Source organism: Chiloscyllium plagiosum, unplaced genomic scaffold (genome assembly GCF_037043375.1).
Source record: "Chiloscyllium plagiosum isolate Xiang-an unplaced genomic scaffold, Cpla_swu_hap1 HiC_scaffold_21, whole genome shotgun sequence".
In the NCBI taxonomy this organism is placed as follows: Eukaryota; Metazoa; Chordata; class Chondrichthyes; order Orectolobiformes; family Hemiscylliidae; genus Chiloscyllium; species Chiloscyllium plagiosum.
In genome coordinates this window covers 88,922,965-88,943,151 of record NW_028270159.1, presented here as the reverse complement: position 1 = coordinate 88,943,151, position 20,187 = coordinate 88,922,965, and the positions used below count along the sequence as shown (strand labels likewise).

General features: G+C 43.8%; 2 non-coding genes across 2 annotated transcripts; both read right to left on the bottom strand.

Annotated features, from left to right (window-relative positions):
• Positions 1-12,166: 12,166 nt before the first annotated feature.
• Positions 12,167-12,239, bottom strand: trnar-ucg (transfer RNA arginine (anticodon UCG)). Its single transcript has one exon. It is a non-coding gene; the product is annotated as a tRNA-Arg (tRNA).
• Positions 12,240-16,121: 3,882 nt separating this feature from the next.
• trnaf-aaa (transfer RNA phenylalanine (anticodon AAA)) lies at positions 16,122-16,203 on the bottom strand. The gene has a single exon. It is a non-coding gene; the product is annotated as a tRNA-Phe (tRNA).
• Positions 16,204-20,187: the final 3,984 nt, after the last annotated feature.

Sequence of the window (20,187 nt, the reverse complement as noted above, 5' to 3'; positions counted from 1 at the left end):
ATTGTAAGTAGTGATTAGAAGACTCATAGAAATATGGGCCTGCATGGCAGGACGAGTCGTGAAGGCAGGGGTGTCTGGGATACAACCGCAGACGTAATCTTAACCAAGGACGTTAAGTTGACCTTTACATGCCACCCATGCCCGTTTGGTTCCCAGGACGACTATAAATAAGGCAATAAATGTTTACGCAGAGATCCTTGTGTACCCAGTTACTGGCACTGAGTAGTATCCACCATGGCTGCAGGTACACCTGACACGGGATATCGGTTTCCTGTTATCAAAGAAGGAGGTGCCATGGGCAAGGGTAATAATAACCAAGATTCAGAAGAGTGATGAGGAAGCCTCGTGGTGTGGAATAGATAGACCCTTCTCCGATATCTATAGACAGATGAATATAGTGCTACAGCCTCGCACCCACCCCACCCGAGATGCAGTGCAGAAGGTCCTCCAAGAAATAGTGGCCCCTTGAATATAAAAGATGAATGTCCAATGACCCGCACTGCAGATGTGCGGAAAGACCTTTTACAAGCTGACAGAAATGGAAGAAAAAAAGAAACTGATGTGCAGCTAAAATGATCACAAATGAAAAAAAGTAAAAGTGGATTCATTGAGAAAACTTACAGCGCCATATTTCACTTTCCGTGGAAGTCTACTGTTAAGGACTCAGTGCTCTCACTGCTGGAGCAATGGAGGATTTCCTCTGACCGTTTATGTTGTTGACAACCTTCCCAAAGCAGAGAATGTTGTGTGGAGCTGGCAATTAATCGAGTATTGTCACAAACAGGATTCAGACGAGCATAAAACAAAGAAGTGCGAATCCAGGAAATCTGAATCAACAACAGGAATTGACAGAGAACCTCTGCAGGCCTGACAGCATCTGTGGAGACAAAGAGATTTAATGTATCATATCACAGATTCAGGCTACTTATGCTTTTTATTGTTTTATTGCCGGGGTAATTGTCAATTTCACTTCGCGATACAGCATACTTACCAGAATCTCTCATTAGCTGACAGACGTCATCTGTAAAATGCAAAATTCCTTTATCGGCTGTAATGCTGTTGCTGTTGCCCTGAGTTGGTGAAAGGCTGGCCTTCATTATCTTGTTCTTCTCCTTTATGTCGATGAGCCACCATGGTGAATGGAGAATTTCTGTTTGTCTCACTTTGTCTCTCTGTACCACCTCACTCTCTTCTACATTCTCCCACTCTCTGTCTGTCAATATCCCTCATTTTTCATTTCTACTCTTGGAAAAGTGTTAAGATCGCAGGCTGTTCCGTGGCTTTCTCCGCCCCCTCGGCCAGAATGTGTAGAACTGGGCTCACAGTCTCCAAGTAATGTCTGTGTTACTTGGGTCTGAGATCAGGTAACATTTGTTCACTCAAAACGTTATGAGCTTTTACAATTCTAAATAGTATTCATAATAGACCAGAAAAAAGCAGTTTCACTACAATTGTAGGATTTCTATGATGCCATTGCTGTTTGCCTAAAATCAATGAATGGTGACAGCAGACAATGAGAGCCATTATCTCATTGGATGCGTTATTACTACAGCATTGTCCTGCAAGTCTGCAGTGTCTCCTGCGTCTCTTTATTATTCCCAAAAAACTTGAAAAGACGGACGGAGAATAATAGTAGAAGAGATAGACAAATCCTTGTCGAACAGAGTAAAAAGAACTCTGCGTTGAATTAGCAGGATAGAACATAGATTAATGGGTCCACATCAGACGGTAGGTCTTGGTAGCACGAAATAACAACGGTCTGAGCTCAAACACAAGAAGCATGCTGAGCCGTCACTTTCGCGATGTTGGATAAACAATACGGCTTTTACAAGAAGTTTAAACAATGAACTTTCAATGTACAGAACATTTGACAGCATTTGACACCATTAACGCCTAGTTATTACCAAATGCTTTAACTGACGAAACCACAGACACTGTTCTTCAAATCAATAATGGCATTTAATGAAGTATTTGATCACAGTTAATCGGACCACCTTTCTGTAATAAAGCTGCTCGATGAGAATTTATATCAACGTCCGCTTGTGCAGGAAAGAAGTTCACAGTTGGTGACTCTCCAATGAAAATGTACAGGAAGAGGCAATCTCTTCTTGCTTTGATTTCAAACTGATGCCTTCACCTCTTTAACCTGACAGGATAAACAGAATGCGTTCATCATCCCTGGGCCGATTTACCGCGTGAATATGCACAGAGGGAAACTCATACCAAGAGACCAGGGTAATTGTGGTGAATTTACCAGGAGTGGTGTGTGAGTCGGTGTTAACAGTGGGCAGTAAGGGCTAAACCATTAGCACTGACATTCATCCTTGTACCAACAGCTCCTCACTCACTTTCTGCCTCATTCATCCCAGTCATAATTGACTTTCAGGTTATCCTACTTTCCCTTCGAAACTTTACATTTGTTCCGGATCACTTTTGGGTTTCCAGTTGGAAACTGCAGCTTTTTCAAACGAAATTCTGAAGAATGCACGTCACTCTTTGGGATAGGCTTCACTGCCCAACCATAATTACTCAAGAGATTGAGATGGTAAGTTACTTTACATCGTCCTCGAAGTGCTCAACACAGTGATACAGCCATGATGTCGATAGGGAGGGAGTTCCAAGAATTAGACATAGCGACATTGAATGAACAGCGAGATAGGTTCAGCTCAGAAAGGCGAGATACTTAGAGTGGATTTGCAGTGACAATTTATTCGTGTATGTGTTGCCATGGCTGCCAGAGGATGTGATGGACGCTCGTACAATTGCAACATTTAAGAGGCATTTTAAATGGTATATGAGTAGGAAGGGTTTGGAGGGATATGGGCCATGTGCTGGAAAGACGGACCAAATTGGATTGGGATTTCCGGTCAGCATGGACAGGTTTGAACGAAGGGTCTGTTTCCCTGCAGTCCATCTCTATGACTCTATGATTCCAGTTGGATACAATCAATCACTGGATTCCTTCTGGCAGAACCTGGTCTGTGCTCTCTGTGGAAGCAGAAAATGGTTTTCATTCAGATTAGCCACAAGAAGAGAAACAAATCTTCATAGAATAGAAACAGAGTTAATCGTGCATTTCGAAGTCCTCCTCTCATAACTCGGCGAGGTGAGAGATGAAACAGTTCTGCTATTAAATTTGGAGACTGGGAGAATGTTTGGAGACGGAGTAATAAAAGAGAAACTGAGTATAAAGTTGGGAGTCAGGACATATTCAATAAAAAGGTAGACGGAGATGGACATGGAGAAATAAATGTCACTGGTCTTGAAGACTTAACTCGGTTTTCCATTCCAAGATTCTACCAGACTTGCTGAGATTTTCCCGCAATTTCTTTTGTTGGTACTGAAACAGAAGGGAGTAGTGTGAACCTGGACCATTCAGCTATGTCTGCTCTGTGGACGTTTGAATTCCCTGTTCGAACAAATCACTTCTGACTCACACAGAACCCTCACGATCCTGCATCACCCCCACCCGTGTTACTGACAATAAGCTGTTCATGATGTAAACCCATATGGGTACACAACAGCATCATTTACCGAGTGAATTAGGAAAATTTCAGGAAGAGTTCCATTCGGTTTCCATCAGAGCATTCACATTCAGTTAATTCTATTGCAACACCATTTGACACGCAGCTGTCACTCTCATGTGGCCATTCGCATTCGACGTCTCTGGACATTTTGGTTGGGGCACGTTTGGAATGGTACCTCGCGTTTTGGAAGAGACATCGTTTATAGTATATTCGGCTGAACTGATAACCTTGTCTCTTGCACCTGCAGAACAGTGGAGACAGTTTTCACTCAGAAACCAAGAGATGATCAAAAACGGAGGAAGAATGTGTCAACAAAACCTGCCTCAGTGAGCGAATTCGCTGTTGTAACATTAATGGAGAGCGGCAAACATATTAACAAACAACAGCGCCCTGCGTGGGTCTCGACCCTACGCCATTGAGATTAAAGGCCTCTAGCTCTACCGACTGAGCGAGCCAGGACAGGATTGGTATTGGTTAATTTATCATTTCATACTGAGTTTAATTCAGCTGACACGGCAATTTTCAAAAATCTCGTTCATTCCTCCCCATTGCAACTAACATTATTCAAGTCTTTTCAATTCTCAGATTTATTCCTTCAGACCATTGCAATCCATTTAGGCCTTGCCCCGGGATTTACGATTCTCTGTTAATATTTTCATATTTCGACCATGATCCTTAGGTCGCCGAAGTGATTCCCAGACAATCTGGCAGACTGCAAATCAATCGGGAAAATACCTCAGGAAACCAAATCATTTCTGATTAGAGTGTAGGGAATCCCGTCTGCTGAAGAGACAGAGTCCTCACCATCAACACTTTCTTTGATCTACCTGCCTACAAAGTTTACCACTTCTAAATTCGAGACAGGAATTCTGATTATAAAATGTTTTAAAAACAGGAACAATCTTCTGAAGCCATTTCCAATTTGAATTCGAATTTTTTACCCTTTCACACGGTAACAGCCGTTCCTGAGGAAGGAGTTTCATTGAGCTGCGTCCCAGGTCTGGGCAGGAAGCCGCTGATTGAAACAGCAGTGGCTCCTTTCTGGTGGCAGCAGGGGCTTGTCGAGAGTGGGGTCACATTCTGCTGCACGTGACCGTTTCACTCACTGCGGACTCAGGGTCAATCATGGATGAGTTCTCGTGGTTGTATTGTCAGTACATGGTCGGTCTCAATACTTAGAGTCATAGAGATGTACAGCTCTGTGCTCTTTTTGGGCTAGGAGAACCAACATTTCAGCCAAATGCACTGACCATTTGAGACACAGCAACTGGCAGCAAAATTGTGCGTGTGCACATCCAAACACACAGTGCTCGAGAGGATGTGGACAGCAGTAGTTCTCATTATTTTAAGAATCAGTTGCTCATGTACCCGTGTTTATCGCAGAGAGAGTGAGAGACCCGAGGAGTAACAAACACACCCATAAAACAATATCAGGACCTGTGTAGTTCTGTCATAAAAAGCTGCCTGCTGCTGTTCTATTGCAAAGTTGGGTTTCAAACCCACGACGCAATAGAGACTGGACCCTAAACCCAGCACATTAAACCTCTCTGGATTAGTGGTGCTGGAAGAGCACAGCAGTTCAGGCAGCATCCGAAGAGCAGTAAAATCGACGTTTCAGGCAAAGGCCCTTCATCAGGAATACAGGGTTTCACCCGAAACGTCGATTTACTGCTCCTCGGATGCTGCCTGAACTGCTGCGCTCTTCAGCGCTACTAATCCTCAATCTGGTCTCCAGCATCTGCATTCATTGTTTTTACCTACATTAAACCACTCGGCGACGCTCCCTGACGATAACTAAGCGCCAAACCTGTCAAGACTAATGTTTCAGCATCGCTTCACTTCAGGCAATTTCCCCTGGCGCTTTCTACGAATATCTTCGCATAATTAAAAAAAAATATTTACAATGATTTGAAAGGTTTGCACGGTGTGGACATTAGTGAGAAGCTGAATATTCTTCGACAGTTTTCCCCGGAGCTGCAGGCCTGAGGGATGTCCTTGGAAAAGTTTACAAAATCATGAGGTAGACGAGCAGAGGACATAGTCAATCTACACTTTTTCAGAAGTCACGTGAGTTTAAAGCGAGATAGCATAGGTTTAATGTGAGAGCAGTACAATTTGAAAGGGATGTGAGCGACACTTGTTTTTAATACAGATATTTTTGTGCGTGTGGAATAAGTTGCCACATTGAGTGGCAGAGTTTGGTGCGCTCACAACACTTCAAAGGCATCTAAATGGGTATGCAGACAGGAAGCGTTCGGATAGATAAGGGACAAATATTGGCAAATATGTTTAGATTAGTTACGGTCATCTGTTCAGCAGGTGCAAGTTGGATAGGAAGGTTTGCTTCCGTGCTCGGAAATTCTGTGATACTCCAGTACCTGACAACAGTTTCAAGAGACCAATTGCAAAAACGCATGCTGTTTGTTACTAAGTCAGCGCGTTTGAATTTTATTTTTTCTTGAGGCGTAATGTTTTGAAATGACATAGAGAGGAATGTTTTCCAGACATTTACAGACAATGACCATTCTCCTTCATACATTCCTTGATACAATCAAATAATTTTGTTGACTAAACACGACAAAGGAGAAAGAGGCTGACAACTAGAGAGCTGCATTCATAATTTCACATGGACTATAAACGCCTCCGACAGCTGTTCCTTGCAGTTATGCACAGAATATTGAATGTCTCTGATTCCAGGGCTTGGAACTCGGATGATATGACCGTCTGCAGCACTGGTTACTTCCTTGTGTGAGGTAACTCCTGATGGAACACATGTGACACTCTATTGCTCATTAAGAAATATATCCAAAATAGGAGCTCAGAGCAGCATTTCCGTTGTCTTTCTGGTGCTGTCCCTGACATGCCCTGTGGCACTACACTTATTCTGTGATTCCTGAGGGTTTGGCACATGCTTCCACGATCGTATTATGGGCAGTAATCTGCATTTTCGCTTCAATAACGGGTGTGTGAAGCGGAGGTCCACAATTCCCTATTCAATTTTTCTCTTCTTATGCGCAACTGCAATACAGTAAAGGATCAATTAATATTGTAAGATGATATACAGAGGCGTGTGAAATACCGAAGTTTTAATGACATTTATGCAATGGTTAGAGATTACCTTGATTCAGGAAGTAAGGATGTAAAGTCTGTTTGGCTGGATTTGAGGAACAGTGAGGCATGAACTCACAAGCATATGTAGTTTACAAGCCCACTCGCAGTAACCACAAAGCGAAATAAATCGTACAAGGAAAAAATATTGTGTATGAGTGACAAAAATGGCAATAGTCATGCGTGATCTTAACTTCCCATCTAAAACTCTCGGTTCCATTGTAAAAACGTTTGCAGAACAACAATCAAATAATCCCACATGTCCCATAAAAAATCACGAGGGATATCTTGGAAATTGATTACTCTACTGGTGACTTAATTTTCCTATTTTCTTGGAAACCATCTCTTTAATTGTGAGCATCAGAAAAGGCTTTCTTTTGCCAGCAAGAAATAAATATGTGAAAACCTTTGTTCGTTTCATATATAAGAACACTGAGACTCCTCTGCACTGCACATCTTTTGTGTTTCTATCGATTTTAATAGTAGCGTGTCTTTTGATTCTTCCCAATCAGTCTCCCATGGGGAACATTGTTGAACGCCTTACTGAAGTCCATATAGACCACATTTACTGCTCTGCCCTCATCAATCTTCTTTGGTACTTCTTCAAAAAACTCAATCCCGACATGAAACTGCATCTGCCAAGAATACTCCAATTGTTGGAGCGAATCCTGAGGAACAGAATGTACATGTATTTGGAAAGGCATGGACTGATTCGGGACAGTTAACATGGTTTTGTGCGTGGGAAATCATGTCTCACAAATTTGATTGAGTTTTTTTGAAGAAGTAACAAAGAAGATTGATGAGTGCAGAGCAGTAAATGTGGTCTATATGGACTTCAGTAAGGCGTTCAACAATGTTCCTCATGGGAGACTGATTGGCAAGGTTAGATCTCATGTAACAGCAGTGGACCTAACACCGACCCTTGTGGTACGCCGCCAGTACATGGACACCAAGAAGAACATGTTCCATTAACTACAACACTGTTTTCTATTGGCAAGCCAATTCCTGATCAAAGCTGCAATCTCTCCCACAATTCCATTCCACCGCATTTTGTATAATAGCCTATTGTGGGGAACCTTATCGAACAACGTTCTGAAACCCATATACACCACATCAATCGGTTTACTGTAATCTCCCTGTTTGGTCACTTTGTCAAAAAAGTCAATAAGACTCGTTAGGCAAGGCCAACCCATCACAAAACCGTGCTGACTGTCCCTGATCAGATTATTCTTTTCCAGATGGTCATAAAGCCTATCTATAATAACCTTTTCCAACACGTTACTAACAAGTGCAGTGATACTCACTGGTCTGTAATTACCAGGGTTGTCTCTACGACACTTTTTGAACACGGGAACAACGTATGCTATGCTCCATTCCACAGGCACTATTCCTGTAGATAACGATGATTTGACGATCGATGCCAAAGGCTCATCAATCTCTTCCCTTGCTTCCCAGAGGATACTAGGACAGATCCCATCCAGCCCAGGGGACTTGTCTGTTATCACACTCTGCAGTATTTCTATCACCTAATCCTTGTGAACCTCAATCTCTAGTACTCTGGACGCAAGTATCTCAGTATCATCCTCGCCAACATTTTCATTTTCTATAGCGAACACTGTCGAAAAATATTTATTTAGCGCTTCCCCAATCTCCTCTGACTCCACACCCAACTTCCCATTATTATCCTTGATTGTCCCAAATTTAACTCTCGTCATTCTTTTAATCCTGACATACCTTTGGAAAACCTTAGGGTTAACCCTGATCCTATCTGCCAACAACTTCACATGTCTCCTCCTGGCTCTTCTCAGCTCTCTTTATAGATCTTTCCTGATATCGTTGGAACCCTCGAGCGCTCTAACTGAGTTTTCACATTTTGTCCTAACATAATAAGACTTCTTGTTCTTCTTGACCAGGGATTCCACTTCCTTAGTAAACCACGGCTCACGCGTTCTATATCTTCCTCCCTGCCTGACAGGTACATACTTATCTAGGACACAAAGGAGCTTTTCCTTGAATAAGCTCCACATTTTAATGTGCTCACCCCCTACAGTTTCCTACCCCATTCTACGCTTCCTAAATCTTACCTAATCTTCCTAAATCGTGGGACTTGTGCCTCACAACACACTTCACATTCAACAACCAGATATACGAACAAATCAACGGAACACCCTTGGGCTCACCGATGTCGGAACTCATAGCAGAAGCAGTAATGCAAAGGTTAGAGCAGTCTTACCGCAAATTCAACCCAAACACTGGTTCAGATACGTGGATGACACCTTTGTAATCATTAAAAACAGGGAAATTGAGAAAACACACAGGATCATCAACTCCACACTCACAGGAATCCGATTCACGAGAGAGGAAGAAAAGGGCAACCAACTCCCATTCCTAGACGTGATGGTACAGAGAACACCGAACGGAGAATTCACCACAAAGGTACACAGGAAAGCCACACACACAGACCAAGTCCTGAATTATGAGAGCAACCACCCCAACATACACAAACGAAGTTGCATCAAGACACTATTCAAAAGGGGCACAACACAATGCAGCACACCAGAACTGCAAAAAGAGGAAGAGGAACACCTATACAAGGTATTCGCCGAAAACGGATATCCTCGCAATTTTATCAACAGATGCCTAAGGGATAGACCACGGAAAGAGGACATGCCACAACCCAAAGGACTAGACACACTACCACACATCAAGAACATCTCCGAACTGACAGCCAGACTACTGCGACCACTAGGACTCTTAACAGCACACAAACCAACAGCCACACTCAGACAACAGCTTACCAGAACTAAGGACCCGATACCCAACATGAGCAAAACTAATGTAGTATACAAAATCCCATGCAAGGACTGCACAAAACACTATATAGGACAAACAGGAAGACAGCTAACGATCCGCATCCAGGAACATCAACTAGCCACGAAACGAAGCGACCAACTATGCGTAGTCGCCACACACAGAGACGACAAGCAACATGAATTCGAGTGGGACAACACTACTATTATAGGGCAAGCCAAACAAAGAACAGCCAGGGAATTCCCAGAAGCATGGCACTCATCCACAAACTCCATCAACAAACACATCGACTTGGACCCAATATACCAGCCACTGCAGCGGAGAGCTGAAACTGACAACAGCAAGCGGCAAGGACAGGCCACTATAAATGCCACACGAAACACCACAGAAGCGCTTCACAGGAGGATCCCAAGCACGGAGGATGCCACCTCGACAGGGGACGAAACGTTTCCAACAAAAACGTCCAGCTCGGCGAACAGAAACACATCATTGTCTTGAGTGTTCCAGAGTTTTTCATTGTCCCAGTGTCCAGATGAAGTTTGCATTCCTCACGTACGTGAGCGAGAATGATTTCAATGTCTCAGATCTGTTCCTGTCCCGAGAACATCAGAGTCAATGTCCCGTCCTCTACTCGGTCGGAAAGTTCACACTTCTTCATTCTCCTCTGATTCCATTTCCCAAAGAGTTTCTCAAGATTTCCAAAGCTGGAGCCTAAATTATATGGTTTGCTTCCTAAACATTTTTTCAACTGCCAACTGACAATATTTTCACAGTATCTCTTCACAATCCTCTGGCTTGTACCATGTCCAGGGATGAGAAGTCCCGCTTGGTGGAGAGATTCCCGAGGCTGATAAGTTTCACTTTGGAACAAAAATGGTTAAGTGGCGATTTCCTGCGGTTGTTTCTAATGATGGAGAGGGAGCGGTGGGGAATGAGCACTTTGACGAGCAGGAGGAAGTGTTGCCAGTGACCCGACTCACAGAACAGTGGACAGGGATTAAAGGAATCTAATGAAAAGTAGCACTTCTGCTCAGGACGTGTCGAGCAGTGTATCTGGAAAGAGAAACAGAGATAATGTTTTAACTATGGAACATTTCTGATGAAGAACTCGAGTTTCCCAAGTCTAATCAAATTACCGGCCTGGTTCACAAAATAGTTTTTCTGAACTTTGAGCGAAAATTGTACCAGCAGGAAAGCATTCACAACGTAGTCAGCAGGATTCGGACCTACGTGGGGAAACCCCAATGGATTTCTAATCCATCGCCTCAACCACTCGGCCATGACTACCGACAGCCCAGGTGGGTTGAGCATTGACCAAATCAGCCGTGATCTCATTGAAAGCTACCGTTGACTTGAGCGAAATGCTTCCATCTCCTTTCACACCTTTGCTGTCATTTGTAAGGTGCGAGACACCAATGTAAAAGAAGAAAAGCACAAAGGTAGGAAAAGATATTTGCAGGCAAACTGAGTCAAAATTATTTATTGAAAGGAAAATCACACTTGGCAATTTGCCATATCTCTTTGCGAACATGACCAGCAGACGTAAGCAAGGGAGCTATTGATCTGAGTATTCTCGGACCTGAAGCAAACAAAGTTTAGTGAAATATTCATTTCTTTTTCTGGCGAACGAAATGATCTTTCCTGATGGTTACAATGAAAGAGATGGTTCCCAATAAAAGACAGAGATTAATTCGCATGCAGATATATTTCAATGTGACACGATTCATTTTCAGTCCCTAATTACCCCAGAGATGGAGGAGGTGAGTTACTTTTCTTCACTCTTCAACTCCTCAGCACGGAGGTACAAACATGAAACCGCTAGAGATGGAGTTCTTGAATTGGGAACCAGAGACACTGAAGAAACTAGGCAAAAGTGAGGACTGCAGATGCTGGAAACCTGACTTTAGATCAGAGTGATGCTGGAAAAGCACAGCAGGTCAGGCTGCATCCGAGGAGCAGGAGAGTCGACGTTTCTGTTGCCAGTCATGCTCCGCTGCACAAACAATTTTCGTTTTTGGCTCAGATTTCCAGCACCTGCAGCTATTTGTTTTATGTTAACCTTAATAATGTTTTGGACAAAACCAATGACCTGCCAGCACGGAAAATCGGCAGAAGTACTGGTACACCGATATGTTTGCTGAACAATACAACCATTCCATGAGCGGGAATACGATCTGGGCCACGGTGCTGAGAATACTGAATCCTCACAAGTAAATAACAAGACAAGGCGATTGATTCTATCGTACTTGGTGTAAATAAAACACCCTGTCTGAACATTTTCGTTGCAGATTTTTTTCAAATTGTCTTCGAAGATTTACAAAGTGGGAAAAGGCCATTCCGCCCGTGTGCATTGCGGCTAATCAGAGAGCCATCTATTCTAGTCGCAGTTTCGAACTTTGGCCCAAAGTCTCGTGTGTTCTAATGTTTCCAGGTCAAATGTCAATGAGGTTATCCTATGTTCTTACATGGCACAATAATGGGACAGAAGTATAACGAATTGTAACTCTTTTGAGAAACTCATGCTCATTTTCACCCACAGAGGGAGACACACCAGAAGATACCGCCAAACTGACGGAGGTGTCCGTTGTGGAGAGCTGGAATTTGAAATGGACAATAGGACAAATGCAAGCTTTACATGCGGAAGCACAGAGGCGATGTCCCGAGAGAACTTTACAGGGGAGCGTCAACGTATACCACGGTTAAAGCAAAACAGTCCCCCTCGAGCCAGGTAGGACTCGAACCTACAATCTTCTGATCCGAAGTCAGACGCGTTATCCATTACGCCACTGGCCCAAGAGACAAGCCTGCACTTGGCAGAATGTCGATATGTAATGCCATGGACTTTCACGGAATCAGAATTAAAAAGGTGAACAAGCACCGAAGATAATCACCAACATTGCTTCACTTCGAAGTTTCCAATTTTTGAAGCAGTGCCTTTCACTGGCAAAGGAGAAACATTTGTCCGCAGCTGCCTGCTTCAGGGTCGCCTCCTTCTCTGCTGGAAGTTTCCATCGTTTTATTCACAGTCACGACGCGATGTCATGAGCCACTCCAGTGAAAAAGTGTCATGGTGTCGTCCAAACAAGACCCTGCAGATACTCAGCGAGAGACCTCCGGTCATTTCGAGCTCAGGATGTGGAATTAGACGAGATGCGTGACACCTTTTATTGGCGCCGCCACTTCACTGCAAATTAGCGGCTCAAAACTAGCCGTTGTTGCATCAAATTGATTTGTACCTTCCTGTCGTGCTTCTGCTAAACAACATCAGATAGATCCCATCCGGCCCAGCTGACTTATCTATTTTCACACTCTGCAGTATGTTGTGGTTCTGTTCGCCGAGCTGGAAGTTTTTGTTGCAAACGTTTCGTCCCCTGGCTAGGGGACATCATCAGTGCTTGGGAGCCTCCTGCGAAGCGCTTCTTTGATGTTTCGTCCAGTGTTTATAGTGGTCTGTCCCTGCCGCTTCCGTTTGTCAGTTTCAGCTGTCCGCTGTAGTGGTTGGTATATTGGGTCCAGGTCGATGTGTTTGTTGATGGAGTTTGTGGATGAATGCCATGCCTCTAGGAATTCCCTGGCTGTTCTATATCTGGCTTGCCCTATGATAGTAGTGTTGTCCCAGTCGAATTCATGTTGCTTGTTGTCTGCGTGTGTGGCTACTAAGGATAGCTGGTCGTGTCGTTTCGTGGCTAGTTGATGTTCATGTATGCGGATTGTTAGCTGTCTTCCTGTTTGTCCTATATAGTGTTTTGTGCAGTCCTTGCATGGTATTTTGTACACTACATTAGTTTTGCTCATGTTGGGTATCGGGTCTTAAACTACTGAACTTGTGCCTCACAACACACTTCACATTCAACAACCAGAATTACGAACAAATCAACGGAACACCCATGGGATCACCAATCTCGGGACTCATAGCAGAGGCAGTTATGCAAAGGTGAGAACAAACAGTCCTACCACAAATTCAACCCAAACTCTGTGTCAGATATGTCGATGACACGTTCGTAATCATTAAAAACACGGAAATAGAAAAAAACACACCGGATCATCAACGCCACACTCACAGGAATCCGATTCACGAGAGAAGAAGAAAAGGATAGCCAACTCCCATTCCGAGACGTGATGGTACAGAGAACACCGAACGGAGAATTCACTACAAGGGTATACTGAAAAGCCACACACACAGACGAAGTCCTAAACTATGAAAGTAACCACCCCAACACACACAGACGAAGCTGCATCAGGACACTATTCAAAAGGGCCACAACACACTGCAGTACACCAGAACTGCAAAAAGAAGAAGATGAACACCTATACAAGGTATTCGCCAAAAACGGAGACCCGCTCAACTTCATCAACAGATGCCTAAGAGAATGACCACGGAACGAGGACATAGCACAACCAAAAGGACTAGCCACACTACCATACATCAGGAACATCTCAGAACTGACAGCCAGACGACTGCGACCCCTAGGACTCATAACGGCACACAAACCAACAACCACGCACAGACAACAACTCACCAGAACGAAGGACCCGATACCCAACATGAGCAAAACTAATGTAGTGTACAAAATACCATGCAAGGACTGCACAAAACACTATATAGGACAAACAGGAAGACAGCTAACAATCCGCATACATGAACATCGACGAGCCACGAAACGACACAACCAGCTATCCTTAGTAGCCACACACGCAGGCAACCAGCAACATGAATTTGACTGGGACAACACTACTATCATAGGGCAAGCCAGACAGAGAACTGCCAGGGAATTCCTAGAGGCATGGCATTCATCCACAAACTCCATCAACAAACACATCGACCTGGACCCAATATACCAACCACTACAGCGGACAGCTGAAACTGACAACCGGAAGCGGCAGGGACAGACCACTATAAACACCGGAGGAAACATCAAAGAAGCGCTTCGCAGGAGGCTCCCTAGCACTGATGATGTCGCCTAGCCAGGGGACGAAACGTTTGCAACAATAATTTCCAGCTCGGCGAACAGAACCACAACAACGAGCACCCGAGCTACAAATCTTCGCACAAACTTTGAACTCTGCAGTATTTCGAATATCTCTTCCTTGTGAACCTCAATCTCTTCTAGTCTAGACGCAAGTATCTCTATACCTTCCTCGCCAACATTTTCATTTTCAATAGCGAATACTGTCGAAAAATATTTATTTAGTGCTTCCCCGATCTCCTCTGACTCCACACACAACTTCCCACTATTATCCTTGATTGTCCCAAATTTAACTCTCGTCATTCTTTCATTCCAAACATACCTATGGAAAGCCTTAGGGTTAACCCTGAACCTATCTGCCAACAACTTCACATGTCTCCTCCTGGCTCTTCTCAGCTCTCTTTATAGGTCTTTCCTGATATCGTTGGAACCCTCGAGCGCTCTAACTGAGTTTTCACATTTTATCCTAACATAAGACTTCTTGGTCTTCTTGACCAGGGATTCCACTTTCTTAGTAAACCACGGCTCACGCGTTCTATATCTTCCTCCCTGCCTGACAGGTACATACTTATCTAGGACACACAGGAGCTTTTCCTTGAATAAGCTCCACATTTTAATGTGCTCACCCCCTGCAGTTTCCTACCACATTCTACGCTTCCTAAATCTTACCTCGATACATCGTAATTTCCCTTCCACCAGCTGAACCTCTTGCTCCGTGGAGTACACCTATCCCTTTCAATCACGAAAGTAAACCTGAGAGAATTGTGATCGCTGTCTCCAAAGTGCTCACCTACTTCCGAATCTAAAACCTAGCCAGGCTCGTTACCCAGTACTAAATCGAAAGTGGCTTCGTCCCTTGAAGGCATGTCTACATACTGAGTCAGGAGGCCCTCCTGCACACACTGGGCAAAAACTGACCCATCTATAGTACTCGTACTGTCGTGATCCCAGTCAATATTTGTATTTTTTCTTGAGTGTTCCAGAGTTTTTCATTGTCCCAAAGTCCAGATGAAGTTTGCATTCCTCACGAACGTGAGCGAGAATTCTTTCAATGTCTCAGATCAGTTCCTGTCCCAATAACATCAGAGTCAATGTCCCGTCCTCGACTCGGTCGGAAAGTTCACACTTCTTCATCCTCCTCTGATTCCATTTCCCAAAGAGTTTCTCAAGTTTTCCAAAGCTGGAGCCTAAATTATATGGTTTGCGTCTTAAACATTTTTCCAACTGCCAACTGAAAATATTTTCACAGTATCTCTTCACAATCCTCTGGCTTGCACCATGTCCAGAGATGAGAAGTCCCGTTTGGTGGAGAGATTCCCGAGGCTGGTGAGTTTCACTTTGGAACAAAGTTGGTTTAGTGGCAATTTCCTGCGGTTGTTTGTAATGACCGGAGAGGGAGCGGTGGGGAATGAGCACTTTGACGAGCAGGAGGAAGTGTTGCCACTGACCCGAGTCAGAGAACAGAGGACAGGGATTAAAGGAATCTAATGAAAAGCAGCACTTCTGCTTAGGACGTTCAATAAAAACTGCAGAAACCAGATGTGTCGAGCAATGTATCTGGAAAGAGAAACAGAGATAATGATTTAAATATGGAACGTTTCTGATGAAGAACTCGAGTTTCCCAAGTCTAATCAAATTACTGGCCTGGTTTGCAAAATAGGTTTTCGGAACTTTGAGCGAAAATTATTCCAGCAGGAAAGTATTCTTACGTAGTCAGCAGGATTCGAACCTACGTGGGAAAACCCCAATGGATTTTTAATCCATCGCCTTAACCACTCGGCCATGACTACAGACGGCGCAGGAGGGTTGAGAATTGACTAAATCAGCCGTGATCTCATTGAAAGCTCTCGCTGACTTGATGAGCTAAATGCTTCAATCTCCTTTCAGACCTTTGCTGTCATTTGTAAGGTGCGAGACACCAATGTAAAAGAAGAAAAGCACAAAGGTAGGAAAAGATATTTGCAGCCAAACTGAGTCAAAATTATTTATTGAAAGGAAAATCACACTTGGCAATTTGCTAGATATCTTTGCGAACATGACCAGCAGAGGTAAGCAAGGGAGCTATTGATCTGAGTATTCTTGGACCTGAAGCAAACAAATAGTGACATATTCATTTCTTTTTCTGGCGAACGAAATGTTCTTTCCTGATGGTTACAATGAAAGAGATGGTTCCCAATAAAAGACAAACATTAAGTCGCATCTCGATATATTTCAATGTGACACGATTCATTTTCAGTCCCTAATTACCCCAGAGATGGACGGGGTGAGTTACTTTTCTTCACGCTTCAAATCCTCAGCGTGGAGGTACAAACATGAAACCGCTGGAGATGGAGTTCTTGCATTGGGAACCAGCGACACTGAAGGAACGATGTAAAAGTGAGGACTACAGATGCTGGAAACCTAATTTTAGATCAGAGTGATGCTGGAAAAGCACAGCAGGTCAGGCAGCATCCGAGGAGCAGGAAAGTCGACGTTTCTGTTGCCAGTCTTGCTGCGTTCCGCAAACAAGTTTCGTTTTTGGCTCAGATTTCCAGCTACTGCAGCTATTCGTTTTATGTTAACCTTCATAATGTTTTGGACAAAACCAAGGACCTTCCAGCATCGGAAAATCGGCAGAAGTACTGGTACACCGATACGTTTGCTGAACAATGCAACCATTCCATGAGCGGGAATACGATCCGGGCCACGGTGCTGAGAGTACCGAATCCTCACAAGTAAATCTTCACACAAACATTTTCGTGCAGATTATTTTCAACTTGTCTTCGAAGATTTACAAAGTGGGGAAAGGCCGTTCCGCCCTTTGTGCATTGCGGCTAATCAGAGAGCCGTCTATTCTAGTCGCAGTTTCCAATTTTGGCCCAAAGTTTGGTCATGGTGTCATGCAGAAACTCAGCGAGTTCACTCAGACATTTTTGTGTGTGCAGAAGGATTTGCCACATTTAAGGCAAATGCAATGGCATCCCGAATGGGTACATAGACAGGAAGCGTTCGGAGAGATTAGGAACACATTTTGGCAAATATGGTTCAATTAATTTCGGTTATCTGTTCAGCAGGGACATGTTCGATAGTAGGGTATTTTTCCGTGCTCGGCTTTGTTGATGTGCTCCCGCAGCTGACACCAGTTTTAATGGACCATTTGCAAAAAAATGCACTCTGTTTGTTAGGCAGTAAGCGCGTTTGCCTTTCTTTCTGGAGGGTGGATGGGACGAGTTGACCAAGCGATGAGGGTCTTTCCGGACTTTTGCTGCCAATGACCATTCGTTTGGCACCTTCCCAACTTTGCCATCAAAGAGTTTGGCTGAAGAATAATACCGCACGTATAATGTTACCCCCCTCAGCTCTCCAACGAATCCAGAAACTGACAACTCTTCATGTGGAACAGAAGCAAAACAGAAAGGGTGGACCATTGCCAGACACACCGAAGCATGCATGCTGCCTTTGTTGCAGTGCAAGCCGATTACGTCATGAACTGCTCAGAGAAACGGCAGCGAGACAATTCAGGACATACTGGAGATTTAGTGCATTGCCAAGTCACAGGAAGTGCTCAACAAACATAAAACAAAACAGAACAGCAATAATCCATGAAAAATGAAGTTTACCAATTGCACTCGTGATGAAATTAGGTCAACAATGCGCTGATGACTCCATCTGATCGAGAGGACCAATCACCAGCCCCCTTCACAGGACAGTAATGAATGAAATGCGAGAAATACAAAAACATTTCTCATCGCGATTGCCAACCTTTTCGCCACTGCAACAACAAAAACGGCGAGCAGATACAATGCAGAATCTGGTTTCGTATCAGCAATGAAATAGTAATATTCATTCACTTTCAGTGAAAACGGTGAACAAAGGAAATTGTCTGAAATATAAATACCCAGCGCAGGCTGCTTGGTTCCCCGATTATACTGCTGCACAGACTTTCATATTTAAAGGTACCTTTCAAGGAGAGTGTTTGTGGCTGTCCATATGACAATGGAAATTGTTGCCCTCGTTCTCACTGCCATTATTGATCATGTTGGGTTTGGCATCCTCACCGTGCACGCGGGAGTTCAGTGTACAATTCTCTGCTGTGAAAAATCGGAGTACTTTGGAGCAGAAAGATGCGAAGCTCGTCTGCTTCATGGAGATGTTGTTGGAATGTTTTGCGGTGCTGGGAAGTGGGATCCTCACAGTTCTGGGTAACATCCTCAGGGTTGCAGAGCCTGTTGTGAAGCCTGCTGTCCTGTGGCGGTTGGAATTGATTTAGTTTCAGTGCCGCTGGGTCCAGTTGTTGGTGTTGCAGATTGGATCCTGATCAATGTGTCTATTGATGGAATCCATGGATGGGTGCCCTGCTTCTAGAAATTCTCTGGCTGCCTTCTGATTGCCATGTTCTATTACAGTTGTGCTGCTCTCGAGGATGCTTTCAGTCTGTACGTATAGCTACTCGGGACAGCTGGCCGTGCCAATTAGTGACGGACACACAAACTCTTTGCCAAGAATATGTATCCCACAACTGCATTCCCAGATGTCTGGCACACTAAATTGTCAACTAGGATATGCCATAAAGCAATTGAAACACCATGCTTCCCTTTAATAAAATAAATTTCTGGAAATTGATAGCCAGACTCCTCTGAACACACGGATTTAGGACAGCACATAAACCAACAGCCTCGCTGAGGGAAAGCTCACCAGAAAACAATATCCAATGCCCATCTTGTGCAGGACAAATGTGGTTGTCAAGATTCCACGCAGGGACTGCACGAAACACTATATCGGAGAAACAGTCGGACAACTAGCGAGCTTCAATCATGAACTTCAGCCAGCCAGTATACACCATGGGCAGATGTTCTTGTAGTTGTATGTAGGGCATTGAGTGTTTCTGATTCAGGGGCTTGTACCGTCTGTAGCACTGGTTAATTCCTTGTGTTGTAACTACTGTTAGAACATATGTAAAAATCGATTGCTCATTGAGATGTACATCCAAAATATTAGCCGAGAGAAGGAATTTGGTGGTTTTTCTGGTGCTGTTCCTGTCATGCCGTCTGGAACTGGACTTATTGTGTGCTTCCTGACGGTTCGGTGCATGCTTCCGTGATCGTATTCTGGGCAGAAACCTGCGTTTTAGCTTCGATAGCGTGCGTTTGCAAACCTGGTACACCTCCCTGTATTTTGTTATCTCTTATTGTGTGCAGTTGCAACACGGCAAATTATTAATTTACATTGGAAGGTGACAAACGGAGGCGTGTGAAATGCCAAGGTATTAGTGACATTTATTAATTGGTTGCATATTACTTTGATTCAGGAGATAAGGATGTAAAACGTGTTTGTGTAGAAATGAGGACCAGTGAGGAAAGAAGTCATCCGCAGGTGTAGTTTACAAGTGCACTCGCAGTAACCACTCCGTACAAGAAACAAATACTACATGTGAGTGATAAAAGATGGCAATAGTTACGGGTGATCTTAGTTTCCAATCTCCCACTCACGGTTCAATGGTAAAAAAAAAGTTTGGATGACAATAATCAATAAATCATATCTGTCCCAGAGAACAACGCGAGCCATATTTTGGTCATCGATTAGTTTACAGCTGACTTAGTCTCTGTCTTTTCTTGGAAACCATCTCCTTTGTTGTGACCATCAGGAAAGATATTACTTTTGACATAAAGAAAATGAAGATTATGTCACTAATCTTTGTTTGTTTCATGCCCAAGTACAATCAGACGACCTTGATCAACTCTGCTAGTCATGCTAGCAAAGAAATCTGGAAACATGCCAAGTGTGATTTTTCGCTC